Source organism: Podarcis filfolensis, assembly GCF_964270895.1.
Source record: "Podarcis filfolensis genome assembly, chromosome: 17".
NCBI lineage: Eukaryota > Metazoa > Chordata > Lepidosauria > Squamata > Lacertidae > Podarcis > Podarcis filfolensis.
In genome coordinates this window covers 1,090,581-1,110,184 of record NC_139621.1, presented here as the reverse complement: position 1 = coordinate 1,110,184, position 19,604 = coordinate 1,090,581, and the positions used below count along the sequence as shown (strand labels likewise).

At 46.8% G+C, this 19,604-nt stretch overlaps 2 protein-coding genes across 5 annotated transcripts in view; both read left to right on the top strand.

The window, feature by feature from the left end:
• Nucleotides 1–19,604, top strand: part of LOC310752274 (uncharacterized protein) — a 311,176-nt gene that overhangs the window by 75,088 nt on the left and 216,484 nt on the right. The window contains exon 6 of one of the 3 annotated variants that reach the window (XR_014542885.1): nt 5,606–5,620. The exons of the other annotated variants lie outside the window; for them this stretch is intronic. The gene's annotated coding sequence lies outside the window, so the exon portion shown is untranslated. Of the gene's footprint in view, nt 1–5,605; nt 5,621–19,604 lie in introns of those variants that run through there. 3 annotated transcript variants of the gene reach the window in all.
• The window catches only part of LOC310752228 (leucine-rich repeat neuronal protein 1-like), a 29,025-nt gene continuing 17,533 nt past the window's right edge, over nt 8,113–19,604 (top strand). Inside the window, exon 1 of one of the 2 annotated variants that reach the window (XM_083592156.1) lies at nt 8,113–8,217. The gene's annotated coding sequence lies outside the window, so the exon portion shown is untranslated. The remainder of the gene's footprint in view (nt 8,218–19,604) is intronic. The other variant, XM_083592157.1, reaches the window with a different exon arrangement.

The window sequence follows — 19,604 nt, the reverse complement described above, 5'->3', positions numbered from 1 at the left end:
CACGTCCGCAGCCATCTGGGTACTACGCAGGCTGTTTGCAACCCACGGGCTCCCTGACACTCTCGTCTCAGACAACGGGACTGCATTTACGTCAGGAGAATTCCAAACCTTCACAGCGCAGAACGCCATCCGCCACATCCGTTCGGCGCCATTCCACCCTGCCACCAATGGCCAAGCAGAACGCATGGTGCGGACCACCAAGGACACCCTTCGCCGCATGACGCAAGGGGATTGGGAGTACCGCCTTGCCACATTCCTTCTAGCACAGCACAGCACCCCCAGCTCAACGACTGGCCGGAGCCCCGCTGAACTACTAATGGGTCGGCGCCTTGCAGTCAGATTGGACCTCCTTCACCCCGATAGAGCTCAGGATGAGGTAGTGGTGGGGGAAGGCAGGAACCCCCGGACCTTCGAGGCCTAGGAGCCAGTGTACACAAAGAATTTTGGGGCAGGCCCTGCATGGGTACCCGCCACAGTCACCAGGGTCACTGGCCCCGTGTCGTATGAAGTGCTAACAGATGGGGGGCAATGCTGGCGCCGCCACTGCGACCAGATACGGCGACGATTCCCGGGAGAAAACCAGGAGGAGGAGGAGGACAGGTCAGAGGAGTCCCAAGGGAACAGTGGGGCAGTGAGGCCCATAGAGCAGCAGGGGCAAGCAGGAGAGGCAGAATCAGTAAATACAGAGAGGATCCGTGAGGCCGAAAGGACACCGGAACCAGAACCACGACTGAGCGAGCCGGTTGCGCCAGACCAAACAGCCCCATCACAGCCAGCATCCTTGGAACACGAGCCAGAACCTGAACCCCGGGCCAGGGAACACCCCAGGCCGCAACGCACACGTAGGCCGCCGGCGTACCTTGAGGACTATGAATGCGACCTCCCGGGCAGGACTGGAACTTAGAGGGGAGGGGTGTTATGTACTGAGTTGAATAGGATCCAAACTGCAGCAGTCTGATTGGTCCTAGAACAATAGAATTCAAAAGGCAGCAGTCTGATTGGTCCTAGAACAATGCAGCAGTATGATTGGTTGGCAGGAACCACCCAATCATGCTCCAGATAAAAGTGAATCCACAACCTGATTGGCTTACAGTAGAATTCCGGAATTAGCCAATCATGTGCAGCCCATTGTGTAAATAATGTATATAAAGCAGATACTTTGAGGGGACATTCATTCATTCCTCCTCACCACTATGAGCTGAATAAAGAGCATGAAATCACTTTGCGACTCTGAGTATATTTCACCACCGTTTCCATTGGCCCTGCTCTCCTGCCTGTAACAGAGGGGTGAAGATGCCGTGGCCTCCGTATGCGACTGGTCTCTGACTCCCCCTCCCCCCCCCACAGACATGTCCAGGGTCAGGAAGGAGGGGCCACCTGCAGCTGCCCCATCTCGGCTTCACCTGCTAAAGCACATGGGCTCGGCTGCTGGAAAGGGCACAGCAAAAGGTGGGCATTCTGGGCACCCCTTGACTCACCTGCTTCCCTCCTTCTCTCCACCCTCTTTGCCCCTCAAGGATCTCAAAGATCAGCAAGATATGTGGAAAGTGAAGAGAAAGGGCCAAACTGCGTCTCATCCATTTGACTCTGTATGAACTCCATTCTCCCCTTTCATAAACGCTTCTCTTGAGAGTACGTATTAGGGAGGGGCTCTTTTAATGCTTTGCATGTCTTTCAAATCACATACATACAGTAACCATTTGTTTTGTTGTTTTATTATATTGCACTTTTCAAAATAGTTTTCCAAAAATGAATTATTAATTATTAAGATAATTACTAAAGGAGCTTGCTTGTCCCCACCCCCATGTTCTCTCTCTCTGTTGGCTTCACTTAAACAAAAAAAGAAAAGCAAGAATTAATGGATGTGTAATAGCCATGTCTGGCCACACGAGGGAGGTACCAAACCACAACAACACACCATGTGCAGCAATCAATGAGATGCTGGGGGGGGGGCTCCCAGCGAGGGGTTTGGTGCGCTGGGCGGGGCTTCCTTCCAGAGCAATGGCAGAGTCGGGGATCTGGAATATCCCAAGTGTGGGAACCCGGGAACTCCGGCTGGCAGGCAAAACACTTTTAAATAAAACAGGTGTTTGACCACCGAGGTCTGTCTGGGCTGCTCTAGGCTGCTTGTTCGCCTCTGCTGCCATGTTTGCAATTTAAATACGTTTTTAACTGCCTTACATTAAAAAAAAAAACACTTTCCCATATGCTCTGATGTTTACATTGTGTTACTGCATAATACAGTTTGCAAATTGTTTATTTTCTGTTGCAGACCTTATTGTTAGCTTCCATTAACATTTTTTATTGAAAAGTGGAAGGGATAAATCTCTGGCAGAGGCAAATAACATGCCCTCCAAAATTTCTCTGATGAAAATAGGGACATCTATTCTTCATTTATATTTATGTTTATGTTTATACCCTGCATTTCTGACAGGGTTGCCCCAGCTACTCTGGATGGCTTCGAACATATATAAAACCATAACAAAACATTAAACATTAAAACTCTTCCTTATACAGGGCTGCCTTCATATGTCTTCTAAAGGTTGTATAGTTACGGCTCGGGCGTCACATGACTCCATACCCTCCAACATTTTTCAAGTGAAAATAAGGATGTCCTAAGGAAAAGTGGGATATTTGGGGATCAAATCAGAAAGCAGGACAGCTTCTGTAATTCTGGGTCTGTCGCTGGAAAATAAGGACACTTGAAGGGTCTGAAGACAGCCTTTGTTGAATACAAATTTGAAACAACAACTCAGAGTACAGTGGTAAGCAAGCAGCATGCATCTCCCTTTCAGATAATTGCCAAAATACCCTTTGTCATGGGGAAGTCCAGGCCCAGGGAACAAATGCAGCTCCCTTGCCTCTCTGTCTGCTCTTTGGGACTCTCCCCGCCCCCTGCACTGCCCTTGCTTCACATGCCTTGAGAGTTGTGGGGGCGGGGGGGTTGCCCAGATGTCTTGTGTTCTTGAACACTCAAAATAACATCCCATAAACACCTGAATGGACAGAGAGAGAGAGTGTAAACTAGCCTGCTGTACAAAGGTACAATTCACATTCATTGTTCTGAGCATTTTGGCCTCTGGACCTTCCCATTACTGGAGGATCTGCCAGAAGAGACCACTGCCTCAGGCTAAACATGCTTTCCACCCCATGACAGCATCTTGAGTCATGCTGCTGTGATGCTGTGCTGTACAAAATGGGGAAATGCACCATCCCATAGTCTTCCATGTATCTCTGTCATAGGTGGAAACTAGATAGTGGACAGTAATGGACAGAGAACTGTTCTAAGCACCTGGAATACAAGTCATGTCCACCTGCCACAGTGAGTGCTGAAACAAATTTTTGCTTGCTCTGGTAGTGCTCCTCTGAGATCTCGCGGAGTGAGAGTCAGGAAGGCAGAATCCCAGGGTCCTAATGCTGCCTTGACGTGACACTTGCCTGCCTGCCTGGCTGGCTGCTTGCTCCCATGATTAAGACCTTGGCATTTCTTTCAAGAGCAGGTCATCCATGGTCAAAGGTCAGGGGTGATGGGAGCTGTAGTCCAGAAGCGTTCCAAGAACCTCAGGTTTTCCAGATCTGCCTGGGAGGGGTAGAGCCTAAGATAGCAGTTTTCACAACCTTGGACCCTCAGGCAACTGAGCAGACAAAAATTTCCAGAGCAAGTTCTGGGGCAACATCACATGTGATCTAGAACAGGGATGTCCAACAGGTTGATTGGGATCAACTGGTTGATTCCCGGGAGGTTTCAGTAGATCATGATAGATCACTGGCTCCTCCATCCTGCCCCGCCCCCTCGCCCTATCCTCTAGATTGCTAGAGCGGAAGTTGGAGTTATCGCAGCGAGGCTGACTGTCTCATTAGTGATCTCTTTGTGAGTGCCTTATTTTATTTAATAGACCTAAGCCCCTAAATTCACAAACAATTCCTTCCTAAAAGCTCAACAACTTTTACCTGAACCCCCCCCAAAGGGGTAGATCACTGCCAGATTTTAATTGTGTGAGTAGATCACAGTCCCCAGGAAGTTGGACATCCCTGATCTAGAAGATACTCAACACTTGTCTACAGCTGCACATTACTGCAGAAGCCCAGCTGTAGTGGCCGAGATGCATTTCAAAGCATCTCTTCCACCAGGATCTCTTGTCTCTTTGAGAAGCCATAGTTCAATATCAGAGGCTCAGAGCACATGCTTAGCATGCAGAAGGTCCCAGGTTTAAACATTTCCAGGCAATGCTGAGAATGTCTCCTGTCTGAAACCCTGGAGAGCTACTGCCAGTCAAGGTGGAAAATATTGAAGCAGATGGGATAATCCATTTACTCACTATAAGACATCTTCCTATAGTCTGAATCCATGGCAATGTAGTGCTTTTCAAACATCATGCAAGGTTGCCCTTCAAAAAACCTGGGCACATTTCTAAGGCCCCTCTTCTGATGTTAGCACCAAAGCTGATGCCATGATCTCTAGGAAATCCACGGGCACAACATCTCCATTGCAGAATGAGGGGGAGCCACAGTTATTTGATGCTGGGGCCCAGGTGTGAAGTTAAGAAGCAAAGCTGAAGAGTGTCTTAGAGGCCTCAATATCCTAATCATCCAATCTCCAAGATTGACCCCATGAGCAATAAAGTGGAACATTCTGTTGGTGGACAGGGTCCCCAAACTTTTAATAGTCATCTAGAAGAGAGAAAAGGGTGGCGCTGTGAGTTAAACCACAGAGCCTAGGACTTGCTGATCAGAAGGTCGGTGGTTTGAATCCCTGCGATGGGGTGAGCTCCCGTTGCTCGGTCCCTGCTCCTGCCAACCTAGCAGTTCGAAAGCACGTCAAGTGAAGCAGATAAATAGGTACCGCTCCGGCGGGAAGGTAAACGGCGTTTCCGTGCGCTGCTCTGGTTCGCCAGAAGTGGCTAAGTCATGCTGGCCACATGACCCGGAAGCTGTACGCCGGCTCCCTCGGCCAGTAAAGCGAGATGAGCGCCACAACCCCAGAGTCAGCCATGACTGGACCTAATGGTCAGGGGTCCCTTGACCTTTAGAAGAGAGAAATCCAGCTTTGTGGCTTTTTCCCCTCACCTGCATAGCAAAGCTGCACCTGATGTACTTCTCTCTCTTCTGCACTACTGTTAAAGGCATGGGAAGTCTGTCCATTTAGATCAGTGCTTCCCAAACTTGAGTCTCTCTCCAGCTGTTTTGGGACTACAGCATCCATCATCCCTAGCTAGCAGTACCAGTGGTCAGTGATGAAGGAAATTGTAATCCAAAAACAGCTGGAGACCCAAATTTGGGAGATCCTGATTTAGATAGTGCATCTCTCTTTTCAGATTCTGCAGGTAGGATCTATGAAAGAAGTCAGTGCACCTCATTTGTCAATAGTGCAGCCTTTCACAAGCTGGTGGCCTCCAGGTGTTTTTGAATACAGCTCTCACCAGCTCCAGCCAGTAAGTCTTTGCTGACAGGAAGCGATGGGACTGAAACATTGAGGGGAGAGCAGTAGGTAGGAGCTGGGTGCAAGAGCTCCATAGCTGGAAAGCTCTTCTTGCTAGACGCTGCCAAATTCATCGTGTGCTGTGGCTGCTAGCATTGGGAGATGAATTTAGTCATAGAATCATAGAATCATAGAATCATAGAGTTGGAAGAGACAACGAGGGCCATCGAGTCCAACCCCCTGCCCAGCAGGAAACACCATCAGAGCACTCCTGACATATGGTTGTCAAGCCTCTGCTTAAAGACCTCCAAAGAAGGAGACTCTACCACACTCCTTGGCAGCAAATTCCACTGTCGAACAGCTCTTACTGTCAGGAAGTTCTTCCTAATGTTTAGGTGGAATCTTCTTTCTTGTAGTTTGGATCCATTGCTCCGTGTCCGCTTCTCTGGAGCAGAAGAAAACAACCTTTCTCCCTCCTCTATGTGACATCCTTTTATATATTTGAACATGGCTATCATATCACCCCTTAACCTCCTCTTCTCCAGGCTAAACATGCCCAGCTCCCTTAGCCGTTCCTCATAAGGCATCGTTTCCAGGCCTTTGACCATTTTGGTTGCCCTCCTCTGGACACGTTCCAGTTTGTCAGTGTCCTTCTTGAACTGTGGTGCCGAGAACCGGACACAGTACTCCAGGTGAGGTCTGACCAGAGCAGAATACAGTGGCACTATTACTTCCCTTGATCTAGATGCTATACTCCTATTGATGCAGCCCAGAATTGCATTGGCTTTTTTAGCTGCCCCGTCACACTGTTGGCTCATGTCAAGTTTGTGGTCAACCAAGACTCCTAGATCCTTTTCACATGTACTGCTCTCAAGCCAGGTGTCACCCATCTTGTATTTGTGCCTCTCATTTTTTTTGCCCAAGTGCAATACTTTACATTTCTCCCTGTTAAAAGTCTGCAGGACACCATATGCTCTGCAGGAGCATATGCATATGCTCCCAGCTTCTGAAAGATCAGTGGAGTCACTGAGACTAGAAAAGTTGGTCACCTGCAGTATAATGACACCCCACCGCAGCCTCCCTCCCATTTGCTACCACACAAACGCCCATCATCCCAGAACCCTGGCCAGGCTGGATGCGGCAGATGGGACTTTGAGGGCATGAGCAACATCTGAAGGGCACACACACGAAAGCTGTACTTTCTTTCTAGGAAATGCAGATGACTCAGGTCCCAGAAACCCTTTTCAGGTCTGCCCTCAACTCCTTGTGGCAATTGTTTGTACTGCTTTGTTGATTAATCTGTGAACCAGATCTAAGTGTTATTGTGTAATACACTTTAACGTGGGCGGGTCCCAGCCATATCGACTCACCATCTAAGAGCTTGTTCCATCCAGCATTTCCATCATGCCCTTATCAAAAGGGTACACAGAGGGGAGAGGAATGTCAGCCTTTGGTGATGTCATCTGTATGAAATCACCTCCAGCCCTCCAACTGCCACTTATCCCTCAGGTATCAGAGCTGATTGTACTTTTATAAATTGCAGGGTGACATCACCAGGGCCCCCAGTAGCACATTTTCTTCCCAGCCTGTTTCTGACATAGTTAACTGCCCAAATGTGCCCCCACTAAAAGCAGAGAATGGATGTGGGAGCCCCTATTCCCTGTCTTTCACCCCCTGACCTTCCCATATCCATTAAATCCTGTCTGTTCTTGGACAGTAAGGCTCAGCAGCCCCTCACAAGTTTATAAACACCCATTCGCAATCCGACAAATGTTTTGAATATGAGACATCGCAGGGAATATCAGTGTGATCCTATGAATGTGGTGTTAGAGGAGCCCAGGTGTCTTGGCGTCGTCCTCCCCCCAGACCCAGACATCAAACAAGAATCTCATCTGGTTCTTGATCTGAGAATAATAAAAGCCCACTTCCAATGTTCAAAGCTCTTTGCATATATTATTTTAGTACTCCTTCTAGCAACCCTGTAAGGTAGACCAGTATGGTCAGTGCATCTGGCTGTAAACCAGAAGACTGGTGTTTGAGCCCACCCAGGGGATGGACCAGATGACTCTTGGGTTCCCTTCCAACTCTACAATTCTGTGGTTCTGTGACCATTCCCCATATTAAAGACTGGGAAGGCACCGAGGAATAGTAGCTTGTCTAAGGTTGCCTCACCCCTACACAGTACATTCCAAGCACTATCATCATACCACTTTGACAGTCATGGGGAATCCTGGGAACTGTAGCTTCTTAAGGAATTTCTTAAGGAAATTTCTTAGGAAATTTCCCCTTCCCCAGTCTGCCCCCCAAGACTTAACAGACGCGTTTCCAGCCCATAGAGAGAGCCCGGGTGTCCTGGTCTCGTGTGTTCCCCTGCTCAGCCTGGAGCGGAGCCCCAGAAGGGAGAGGAAACCTCGCCAAGGTATTATTCACCAGCCTAGCTAGTGGCCCGCTTTCCAGAAAAGGCGGCGGCGGCGGCGGCGGAGATGGAAGTCAGCCTAACATCATCCCAACATCTTCCCCCTACCTCTCCTCCATACATCATGACATCATTTCTGTCCCCTGCCCACCCCACGGAGTGGTGATCTCCATCTGGGCGGTCCCTCGCCTCTCCATTGGCTAGGAAGCTATGTCCGTCATTCCCTGAAGTGGGCGGCCCCCACGCTGCTCTCCTTACAACGCCCCCCCCCCCGCTTTGAAATCTGGGACTTCAGAGCGTGACAGCTGGAAGCAGGAGTTGGGTACCTACTGACCCCAGCAAAAGAAGCCGGATCCCGGCTGTGCCCTAGGCAAGGCAGCGGGTGAGTGAGCCTGGGTCCCCCAGTCCACGGTCGAAGGATGCGGTTGCTGCGGGAGACGGGATGCAGGAGGTGGAAGGGGCGGAGTGGGGAAGCAGCTAGGCGGAAAGTTTCCCGGCTTCATCTCGTCCTCTGTACTGACCTAATTCCTCAGCTCCCCTTCCTCAATCCCAGCACCATTCTCCAGCCCATCTGGCCATCCCCGCTTCTTCTTTTTAACGCATCCACTTGGGTCCATCCAACGATCTGCACTATTCCCCCATCCTGCTTCCTGCTCCAGGGACAAAAACCTCAGGGATTCCCTGGTGCCCAGCCCACCTTCCCTAGCATCCCACTCCCCACCTAGGATGGAGGATATAAGCAAGCCAGGAGTTCTGCAGACCACCTTTCCCAGCTCTCTAAAGTCAAATCCAGTCCAAGCAATCATTGATTCTGGCACAAAAGGAAAAATGCTATGCTTGTGGTATTTGGAGTGATTTTTAAAACTGCCCTTCTTTTGTCACCATGGTACATGCTACATCTAGGACTGGGCAAAAAAAAAAGAGAAACAACTCCTTGGGTCATCGCTGGAGTGTTCCCCTCCTAAATTGCACAGGCAGGTGAGGTGGGGCTGGAAGCCAGGGCTTAAGGTGATCCACCATAGCCAGGAAGGTTGATGAGGGAACCCTGGGACTCGACTAACTGGGGGCACAGACTTCCATCCCCGTGCACATTCAATGCAGCCAAGCAGGCCGTGCCATTTTTAAGGGTTAGTTTGACTCCCCGTGCCTGCCTGCCTGCCTCCAACCAGCCAGTAGCCATCAACACATTGCTTCCTAGTTTCGTTCCAAGTGCTTTGGAATTAACTGAACAGCCCCAATATGTACTGAAGTGCATGGTGTGCCAACTGGCAGCAGGTTTAGCTCTACTGTGTTACTTCACTGTGCTGTCACTTATGTTTTGATTCAAGCAATGGCGAGGTTGAAGTGCTCTTGCTCTGTTCCCAACCTTAAAAGCCTCTAAAATGGCAGCAAAGAAGGAAAGCTCTTTGAGGATGACCACAGGAAAGGGGAGCACAGCTCAGGAAGAAAGCACCTGCCCAAGTGCATCTCCAGGTGGGGCTGGGAGAGACTTCTTGCCTGAAACTGTAGGAGATGCTGCCAGTCAGTGTAGAGGAGCCAACCGTCTGATTCCACTGCTCACTGCAACTCTTGAGAGCCTGGACAGAGACTCTGAAGCAGTGCAGAAACTCTAAGTGGAGGACAAAGTTTCGCTGAGAGAAGCCATCCTCCTCTATGGGACTCTTTTGTCCTGCCCCAGCTTCCCAAGGAGAATGTGCGTTGGATGAGAGCAGATCCCACGTCCAGCCCCCTAAGATATCTGCTAGACAGAAGCAGAAGTCTTGGAGACACTGGGCAGATGGGAACCACCCATTCATCTGCGCCTTCTCTGCTTTTCAGTGTCATCCTGTAATCACCCTGCACAGGTTGCGACAGAATAGAAAAACGAATTCCACATGGGGAAGGCACAGCTCAGAGTATGAAGGGCAAAGGCTGTCCTTTGCTAAAGGCCAGTCCTTCCCCAGAGATGACCTTCTGGGATGGGGGGGGGAGCAATCTCATCAGAAAAAAGGAGAGAAACTAGCCATGCTTTCCCTTGAAAGCATGCAGCCTCACTGGTTAAACAAAACAGAGGCAAAAGAGAAAGAGAAGTTAGAGGAGCTCTTTGTTGCACTCAGCTGTGGTGGGTTCTTCTGGGCAGTCTCCCTTTGACCCCTGTTTAGGATTCAGTGGATATGGTCATTCAATAATTGTCCACTGATTCATTCATATCCCCCCCGTGTCCCCATTTCCTCTTCTTAATGCAACTGAGCTCATTTATGAATTATTATTTTTTGCCTGGATGCCCTCATCTAGGTTAATTTTGGAGATTTTGGTCATGTCCCATAAGAAAAGAAGGTCAGCACATAACAGATAAATTAGAAAGATTCCCAGCCGAGAAGGGGGCTTCAAATCAAAGAGCAAAGAAGAAAAGTTGAGGGAACTGGACAGTTTTTACATTGGGATGAGGAATGCTTCTGTGAAGAAATCACTACCTCTGTGAGATGTGCACTGTAATTGGGCCCAGGACTCCCTGAGGCCACCTAGGGGTCAGTGAGAGGCAGCAGGCTTGGAGACCAAATCAAATGCAAGAACTAAACAACAACTTTCCTGCTACCAAAAGTCAGTCCCTGTTGCTGGAGGAGCATTGGGTACACATTCATCCAGAAAGGTTTAGGATAAAATTATCTCTACTTGATGCAGTGGCAAATCTCTCAAGGTGCCCTCAAAGGCCAGAGTTCTCCCGGCACAAAGTAGCAATTGAGTCCCTTGATCAGCTGCTGACACTGCTTGCTGGCTGTACTGCGTTATTTCCATCTGTTCATAATAATACTTGTTATTTGCCTTTCCTATCCATGGACTCAAGAGAAGCAAACAGGTTTTTTAAACAAGCAACAACAACAACAACAAAAGATCACAGTAAAAACTACACCAAAAATAAGATACTTTTTTTAAAAAGCCAACTGGCACTAATAAACCAACCAGCCCTGGGGAAAAAAGCCTTCAATATATGACAAAATGTAGTTACTTGTGTTCTGCATATACAAAGCAAAGCTCAGGTAAATGGTGTCTGAGATGCTTATCGAAAGTGGCCATGGGAGGATGAAAGAGCCTTTGGATTCTGCTTCTTGGGGGAGGCAAGGAGAGCCTGCTTACACTCTTCCTTGCACAACTGCCTTGCAAAGTAGGCCTGTCGCATCTGCAAACTACCCAGGAATCACTGCCATCAAACCCCTTAATTCAGCTAATCAGAGCATAGGTCATGTTTGCCAGGTAACCAGGTAACCGACTTCTTTCCAGAAGTTGAAGATCTGGCAGACGCCATGGTTATTGCTGGTGGAGTTTGCCAGTGGGGTTTTCTCAATCTTCCTGTGCTTATGATTTCAGTAGTACATGCCTCACCTGCTCAGGCTAAATGGAGGGGGGAGGGGGAGCAGGACAGCAGGGCTTCTATCCACATTTGGCTCATGCTGGAGTGAGTCAGTGGCCACAGCCAAAGTTGCTGGCCTTTCAGACCTTGCTCAGTTCAAAATATGGTCCTTGTTAGAATATTAGTTGCCCACTTGGGGCACACAGGAAGGATGTCATCTTCTGCTCCTAGGCAAGGGAGCTCCCAAAAAGAAGGCCCTGCTATACACAATCTGTGAATTCACTTACAGAATTATAAAACCATAGCTCTGTGGAGTTAGAAGGGACTCCAAGGGTCACCTAGTCCAACCCTTTACAATGCAGGAATCTCAACTAATACACCCATGACAGATGACCATCCAACCTCTGCTTAAAAACCTCCAAGGATAGAGTCCACAACCTCCCAAGGTTCCACTGTCAAAAAGTTCTTCCTGGTGTTTAGCCAGAATCTCCTTTCTTGTAACTTCAATTCATTGGTTCAAGTCCTACCCTCCAAAGCAGAAGAAATCAAGTTTCCTCCATCTTCCATGTGACAGCCCTTGAGATATTTGAAGATGGCTATCATCTCCTCTCAGTCTCCTCTTTTCCAGGCTAAACAACCATTCCTCATAAGGCTTGGTTTCCAGACTCTTGATCATCTTGGTTGCCCTCTGTATTCCAGGTATGGTCTGCCCATGGCAGACTAGAGCAGGACTATGATTTCCCTTGATATGGACACTAGACTTCTGCTGATGCAGCCTAGAATAGCATTAGGGTCTTTTGCTGTTGCATCAACCCAGCTGCCCATGCTAAGCTTGTGATTCACTAAGACTCCTGGATCCTTTTCATATGTACTACTGGCAATCCCTCATTTTATATTTGTGCAGCTGGCTGCTCCTGCCTAAGTGTAGAAACTTACATTTATCCCTATTGAATTTCATTCTGTTAGTTTGGGCCCATTTAGTTCTCCAATTTGTTAAAGTCACTTCGAATCCCAATTCTGTCTTCTGTGGCATTAATTTATATGAGGGTGAGACCATTTTCCTTTCAGCATCCTTAAAATAATGGCATCTGACTCTGAACATGATTCATTTTGGAGACAAATGAGTCTTAGCTAAATCTATCACAATGGAGTGCAGGATTTCAACCAATGCCATGATACTGACGCCTGACAATGGCTCTCAAAGTGAACCATTCACAGGGTTGTGTTATCACCCCAACTCTGTTTATTATTTTCATTGTCATGATCCTACACTTTGTCCAAGGGAAACTCCCCACCAGGGTAGAAATATATCAAACAGATGGAAAGCTCTGTAATCTGAGTAGGCTGAAAGCAAAGAGTAAGGTTACCGTAACTTCTGTCATAGAGCTTCAGTATGCTGATGACAACGTAGTGTGCGCACGCTCAGAGGATGACCTCCAAACCATCCTTAATATCTTTGTAAGTAAAGATATTTGGTCCAGTCGTGGCCGACTCTGGGGTTGCGCGCTCATCTCGTTTTATTGGCCGAGGGAGCCGGCGTACAGCTTCCAGGTCATGTGGCCAGCATGACCAAGCCGCCTTTGGCGAACCAGAGCAGCACATGGAAATGCCGTTTACCTTCCCGCCGGAGCGGTACCTATTTATCTACTTGCACCTTGACTCGCTTTCGAACTGCTAGGTTGGCAGGAGCTGGGACCGAGCAAAGGGAGCTCACCCCGTCGCGGGGATTAGAACCGCCGACCTTCTGATCAGCAAGTCCTAGGCTCTGTGGTTTAACCCACAGCGCCACCCGTGTCCAATATCTTTGTAAAAGGTAAAGGGACCCCTGACCATTAGGTCCAGTCGTGGCCGACTCTGGGGTTGCGGATCTCATCTCGCTTTATTGGCTGAGGGAGCCAGCGTACAGCTTCTGGGTCATGTGGCCAGCATGACTAAGCCGCTTCTGGCGAACTAGAGCAGCGCACGGAAATGCCGTTTACCTTCCCGCCGGAGTGGTACCTATTTATCTATTTGCACTTGGACGTGCTTTCGAACTGCTAGGTTGGCAGGAGCATATCTTTGTAGAAGCATACCAAAAGTTTGCCTATCACTCAACATCCAAAAAACCAAAGTGCTGCACCAACAAGCACAAAATAACCCCTCTGCAGTGCCACAAATCCAACTCAATGGAGTAACGTTGGAAAGTGTCGATCACTTCTCCTACCTGGGCAATTATCTCTCCACAAGGGCTGACATTGATGCTGAAATCCAGCATTGCCTGAGCTCTGCAAGTGCAGCTTTTTCCTAATTGAAGTGCAGAGTGTTTGAGGACCGGGAAATTTGCAGGGAAACCAAAATGCTTGTTTACAAAGCTACTGTACTACCAACCTTACTGTATGCTTCTGAAACATGGACCACTTACAAACGCCATCTCCGACTCCTTGAAAGATTCCATCAATGGTGTCTCCAAAAAAATTTACATATCACTTGGGAAGACAGATGAATTAGACGGATATAACTTTCTTTATGTACGCTACAACAGCAGCTAGAATACTCATTGCGAAGTACTGGAAGACGCAAGAGCTACCCACACTGGAAGAATGGCAGATGAAGGTGATAGACTACATGGGCTTGGCAGAAATGACGAGCAGAATCCGAAACCAGGGAAGAGAAGCAGCGCAAGAAGAATGGAAAAAATTCAAGGACTATTTAAAGAAATATTACAAAGTTAATGAAAGTTAGAATGATGTTGGACTGGAAAGTAAATGGTTACTATTAGCAATGGTTAAGACAAGGAGAATAAGGAAGATTAGTTTAAATCTAAATTAAAATAAGGGAAGATTTGCTGAGTAATCGATAAGAATTTGGAATACAGAAAAGGGAGGCATGAGGAAGTCGGGGAAGAAAGGTACAAGAAATTAGGATATGAAATGGTACATGTTTTTTGTTTTGTTTTTGTCTTTGTATGTTTATGTATGTTATGTTTATATGGAAAAAAATTTCGAATAAAAATATTTAAAAAAAAAAAAAAGGGAAGACAGATGAATTAATGCCAGTATACTTGAAGAAGCAAAAATCACCAGTGTCAAATCAATGATTCTTCAACATCAACTTTGTTGGACTGGTCATGTTGTGCAGATGCCTGATTATTGTCTTCCAAAGCAACTACTCTATTCTGAACTTAAAAATGGAAAGCGTAATGTTGGTGGTCAACAAAAGAGGTTCAAAGACTTTCTCAAGGCAAATCTTTAAAAATGTAGTATAAATACTGACAACTGGGAAACACTGGCCTGCAAGTGCTCCAGTTGGAGAACAGCCTTTACCAAAGGTGTCATGAACTTTGAAGACACTCGAACTCAGAACACAAGGGAGAAACATGCTAAGAGGAAGGCACGCTTGGCAAATCCACACCATAATCAACTCCTGCCCGGGAACCAATGTTCCCACTGTGGAAGGATGTGTGGATCCAGATTTGGCCTCCACAGTCACTTACGGACTCACTGTTAAAACCGTGTTCATGGAAGACAATCTTACTCGGCCAGGAGGGATCGCCAAAGAAGAAGAAGAACTGGTGCCTGGTGCCTGACCCCGTGAACTGACTTTGGAACTTCCTCCCAAGGGAAGGCCACTTTGCCACCTCTATAGAGAGCTTTCGCTGCAAAGAAAAAAGCCTTTCCTTTGTGGGTTATTCAGTTGCAAGCTGTTTTAATTGTTTCATTTGATGCCTTTAGATTGCTTCAGCCTTGGCTACTTTTAATTTTTGCACATCTTCTGTGTTGTTTAGATTGGCTGTTGTCAGCTGTCTTAAAGTGTTTTTGAGGAAAAGTGGGATTTTAAAAATTGCTTTACATGGATATATGACTCAGAAATAAAGGAAATGAAATGCACCCTTCACATGCTGAGGTGCAGTCTTCTTTGCTGCTGCTTCACTTACAAATATTCTGAGAATTGCATATTCTTGTCATCCATAGCAGAGCCTCCAGATATCCTCATTCACTCGGGAATGTCCATATTTTCTGATGCTTGTCTCTGCGATATAATCGTCTCTATTTTTGCCTTTTAAAATTTGTGCTCGTGTGAGATGCTAGTGTCATACAGGTGGACTTCTGATGAAAGAAAGAAAGGACTTGTCTTCTCTATCTGGGGAGGGTCATTGCAGGCAGACAAGTGTCTGTGACCCTCAGCCTCGTTTTATGCAGCACTCCAAGGAGGAGTGGTACAGAGAGGGGTGGGGTCGTACAACGGGAGAAAGCAGTTCATAGAACTGTAGAGTGGGAAGGTACCCGAGGGTCATCTAGTCCAGCCCCCTGCAGTGCAGGCATCCTGCCCACAGCCATCCCTGGGTGAGCTCAAATCACCCTCCTTCTGGTTACCAGCCAGACTACAATAATGCAAACCCCATTTCTTCATGGGTGAAGCCAGGGGGCAGCTGCTCCTCCCACCCCAAATCAAGTAAATAAATAAAAATACTTCACTGACTGATTGTGTGGCAGATAATTCAGTTCACCCCCCCCCCCGAAAATAAAGCCTGGTTACATCCATGCACTTGCTTTTGTCCCTGACTCTGCCCAGACTGGTACTTAACCAGGGGTGGCTGGTTTCCATGGGTACTTTTAGGGTAGAAGTCAGGAGGCCAACAGTAGGGGGAGCCAGAGACAATGGCAATTAATTCTTGTTCCTCTCCCATCCTCTGCCCCCTGATGCCTACAATGGCAGCCATGAGACTATGGAGGTGGAAGCTGATTGCCAGGGCCTCCATTGGGCTGGTTGCAGACAAGAAGGCAACAGGTTGGCTCAGAAGAATCAAGCCTGAGGCTGGTGGGGCAGTGCCCCATTTGTCCTCATGGACAGCACTTAACTTCCTGTTCTCTAGTAGTGCAGAAGAACTACAAGACCAGATGGAATTTCCTGGGTTCCTCCACTTGGTTGGGTGAGGTGGGTTGAGGGACAGACATAGCCAGCCCAGGGTTTCTTGCCACCTTAGGGGCAGCGCCAGATTCAGTGCAGTGGGGGTGGTTCTCTCGCACAGGACGCTGAGCCAAGGGGACACAAAATTGAGAAGATGCCTTTGGGGGTGCCAGGTGTTGGCCTCACACATCGTCTGAGCCTGCTTAGGACTGATGCTGCTTTCTACCTGTTGACCGTTGACTATGGCATTCAGGCTCCATATGTGTGCTGGTTGACTTAACGGGCTAAACTGGCAGGGCTTTATACAGCTCCCTGGGGTGGGGCTCTTAAAGTAGTCCTGAAGGATAGTTCTTCCCCCACTCTCTGCACCCCCTAAATCCTAAGAACACAAAAAACTCAATGGTCAATACAGTTAGATAACATAAAACCACTCTCTGTTAGCATCCAAAAGCCTTCTGAAATAAATAAAAAGTCTTCACCAGTTTCCATTAAACCTACCAAATTCACATTTGTGTCTCTGCCCACATACCCATAGGTTTCTGCAAAATGTTGCTTGCTACTTTTTCTCAGGTTTTCCCAATTCTCTAGGGATTTACTGAATCCTGGACTTTTGTTTTTGCCTGTGGAGGAAACAAAAATAAACTGAAAATGGGCAGGGTGTGGGTGTGTGGAAGCTTCGTTAAATGAATGGCTTCCATGATATGGGTTATTTTTCTACTCCAGATCTAGAATTCTCCCTCTGCAGCAATGACCTTACTGTTTAGGCTTATAAATTTCTCCTGGCAGCTGTTCTCCCGCTGGATTAGCATCAGGGTAACAACTATCAAAATAACAGAACCCTCATTTGAGCAATGAAACCTCAGGACTGTGATATGTTTAAACATAAAATATCCGCTTATCAGTTAGGCTGTCCTTCTCTCAAAAGGGGACAAAACACACATGCCATTGTCATTATCATCACTTTTCATGTACATATGCTCATTTATTTGAAGAAATTTACTAATTGTGCTACTAACTAGGTAGCACCTTCTCATTAAAGCATGAGTTGCATTTTTTATATTATACAAGAAACCTCATACCCAGTGTTGCTTGAGAATCCTAAGAAACAAACAAACAAAACAAAATCAATACAGAGTTAAAATCATTGCAATTTTGAAAGGTTCAGCCCATCATCTTGTTTAATGGCATCCAATTATATACAAATTTGGGACAAAAACATGCTCCTTGATCTGAGGAACCATCATGCAAGATTTGGTTACAATATCTTAAATATCCAAATACATGGTGAACAGACAAACAACTTTAAAAAATATTTTGTAGACATATTACAAACCCCGCCTCTGTCCTCAAGGGCTTAAGGAAGATCACCCAAAAACATTCAAAATGTCTAGCAAATGCCCATCAAATAAGCTCATGCTGTTAGATCACCTATCCTACACAAGTGAAACATCCACACAAAAAGAAAACATATTTAGTGCACAAAGACACATTTTGAACTACACAATATTGAGATAAAATATGCAAACTCTTGATTCCAAACCCAGCCAGCTGTACAATTTTAAAAAGCTAAAGGACCACATATGAAAATAATGAAATAAAGAGATCTGAAACTCTGAAACTTCTACATTACACCTTAGAACAAGCCCTTTACTTGTGCAAGGTCTGGGGGGCAGGGCCATAGCTAGAGGGTGGTGAGGTAGGCCCCTACCAGGGGTGCAGGGCACAAAATTGGCTAAAATATGTCCATAAATATAAATATTGATTATTGCCTCGTAAGAAATGGTTTTAAATAGAGGGTGAATTGAATGGGGGGGGCAGGGTTGGAGGAGTGGAGGAAAGAAGAGCTAATTTGTCCATGGCTAGGGGGAGCAACCTGGACGGTTCTGCCAGGGGCGCAAGATCGCCAGCTACGGCTCTGGTGGGGGAACAGTGGCAAGGGAAACTAACTACAGGTTTGGTTTCCACATAAAACTAAGCCATGGTTTGTTTAGCCAAAGTGTGGCTTGTTTGAATGTTTGAAACCAGTTCAGCAAACTAACCGTGGCACGTTTCCAGCACAAATTATGATGTGAAACTATGGTTTGTTGTTGACTTACAAACTATGGCTTCTTTGAACTATGGGTTGGCATTATGCCTGAACCCAATAGCCTTGCTTGACTACAGTTTGTTTGATCACCCCATCCCAAATGTTCACCGAACTATAGAGGCATGAGGGAAAAACAAACCGAGCTTTGTAGAAACACACCATGGCTGGTTTGCTCTTCTGTGAGGTGACTCATGGTTTGTTGAACACATTCTGCTTAAAACAAACCATAGCTTTGTTTTGTCAGTCTGGCTATCTTGCTATATCATGCTATATCATGGCAACATAAAAGTTAAACCACAGAAGACATCTGAAGGCAGCCCTGTTTTGCGTCATGTTTAATGTTTTATTATGTTTTTATATATGTTGGAAGCCCCCCAAGTGGCTGGGGCAGCCCAGTTAGATGGGTGGACTATAAATAATAAAAGTATTATTATTATTATTATTATTATTATTATTATTATTATTATTAAATAGGGAATCACTATGAGAAATGTTGGAGGGTATGGAAGCAGCCTAACTATCTGGGGTTCTTGAGGGAGAGATGTACAGTGCATTTGTTTGTTTTGCAAAAAACAAAAAGAAAACAGTGGGGGGGGGGACAGATCCCCAAAGGGCTTACAATCTAAAAATAGACACAAGGGAAAAACAGATGAAAGATTTTATCTCTCTCTCTCTCTGACTTAGTTCAGTCAGATATTGGTTCTAGGGGCTTGTTCAAATGGCTTAATGTAACATTATGATTATGTTGTTTTATCGTATAAAAAGTGGCCAGGTCCAAAGGAAGGCAGTGCTCCTGTACCTTGGATGAGAGAATGTTGGCAGGTTTTGTTTTTTTCTCCTCCCCTTTGGGATGAGCAGCTGCACCTGCCAAAATCCCTGCTTTCGTGGATCCATTTGACAAGGAGCCTGGTTCTTCTCTGCATCTAGTTACCTCCAGCGCAGCCGCTGCAAACACATGCAAATAACCACAATGCACAATCATCAGTGGGCAGTCACAAGTGCGCCCCCCCCCAACTGTGTGAGGCCCTGCGCCAACACACTCCAGAGCCAGGTCCCTCCTGGCATTATGCGCTGTGCATGTGAGTGTGTACAAAGAGGGTCAGTTCAAGTTCGGGATTGATGGGTGTGGGGATCAATTATTCAAGAGGCCCAATTAATATTCATAAGCCTCCGGCACCAAACTGTCAAAGACAAGGAGGGGAAATGAGAGCAAGCGTCAATATGCTGTGTTTGTGTGTTGCAGGGCAGAGAGAAGAGCAGTTCCATCCCAATACTTGCAACCCAATAGTCCCAGAATTAATAGTCTGTCCATTAAGCTGGGCTCTCAACCTTGGCCCAAGAAATGACCCTAATGAAGAGTAAGAAAAGCTATGTTTGCGCATGTTCTGTCCCACAGACCCAAATGTAGACCTGAGTGAGAGGATCGATGGGGCCCCAAAGGAACCAGTTGCAGGGATTCCAAAGAAGG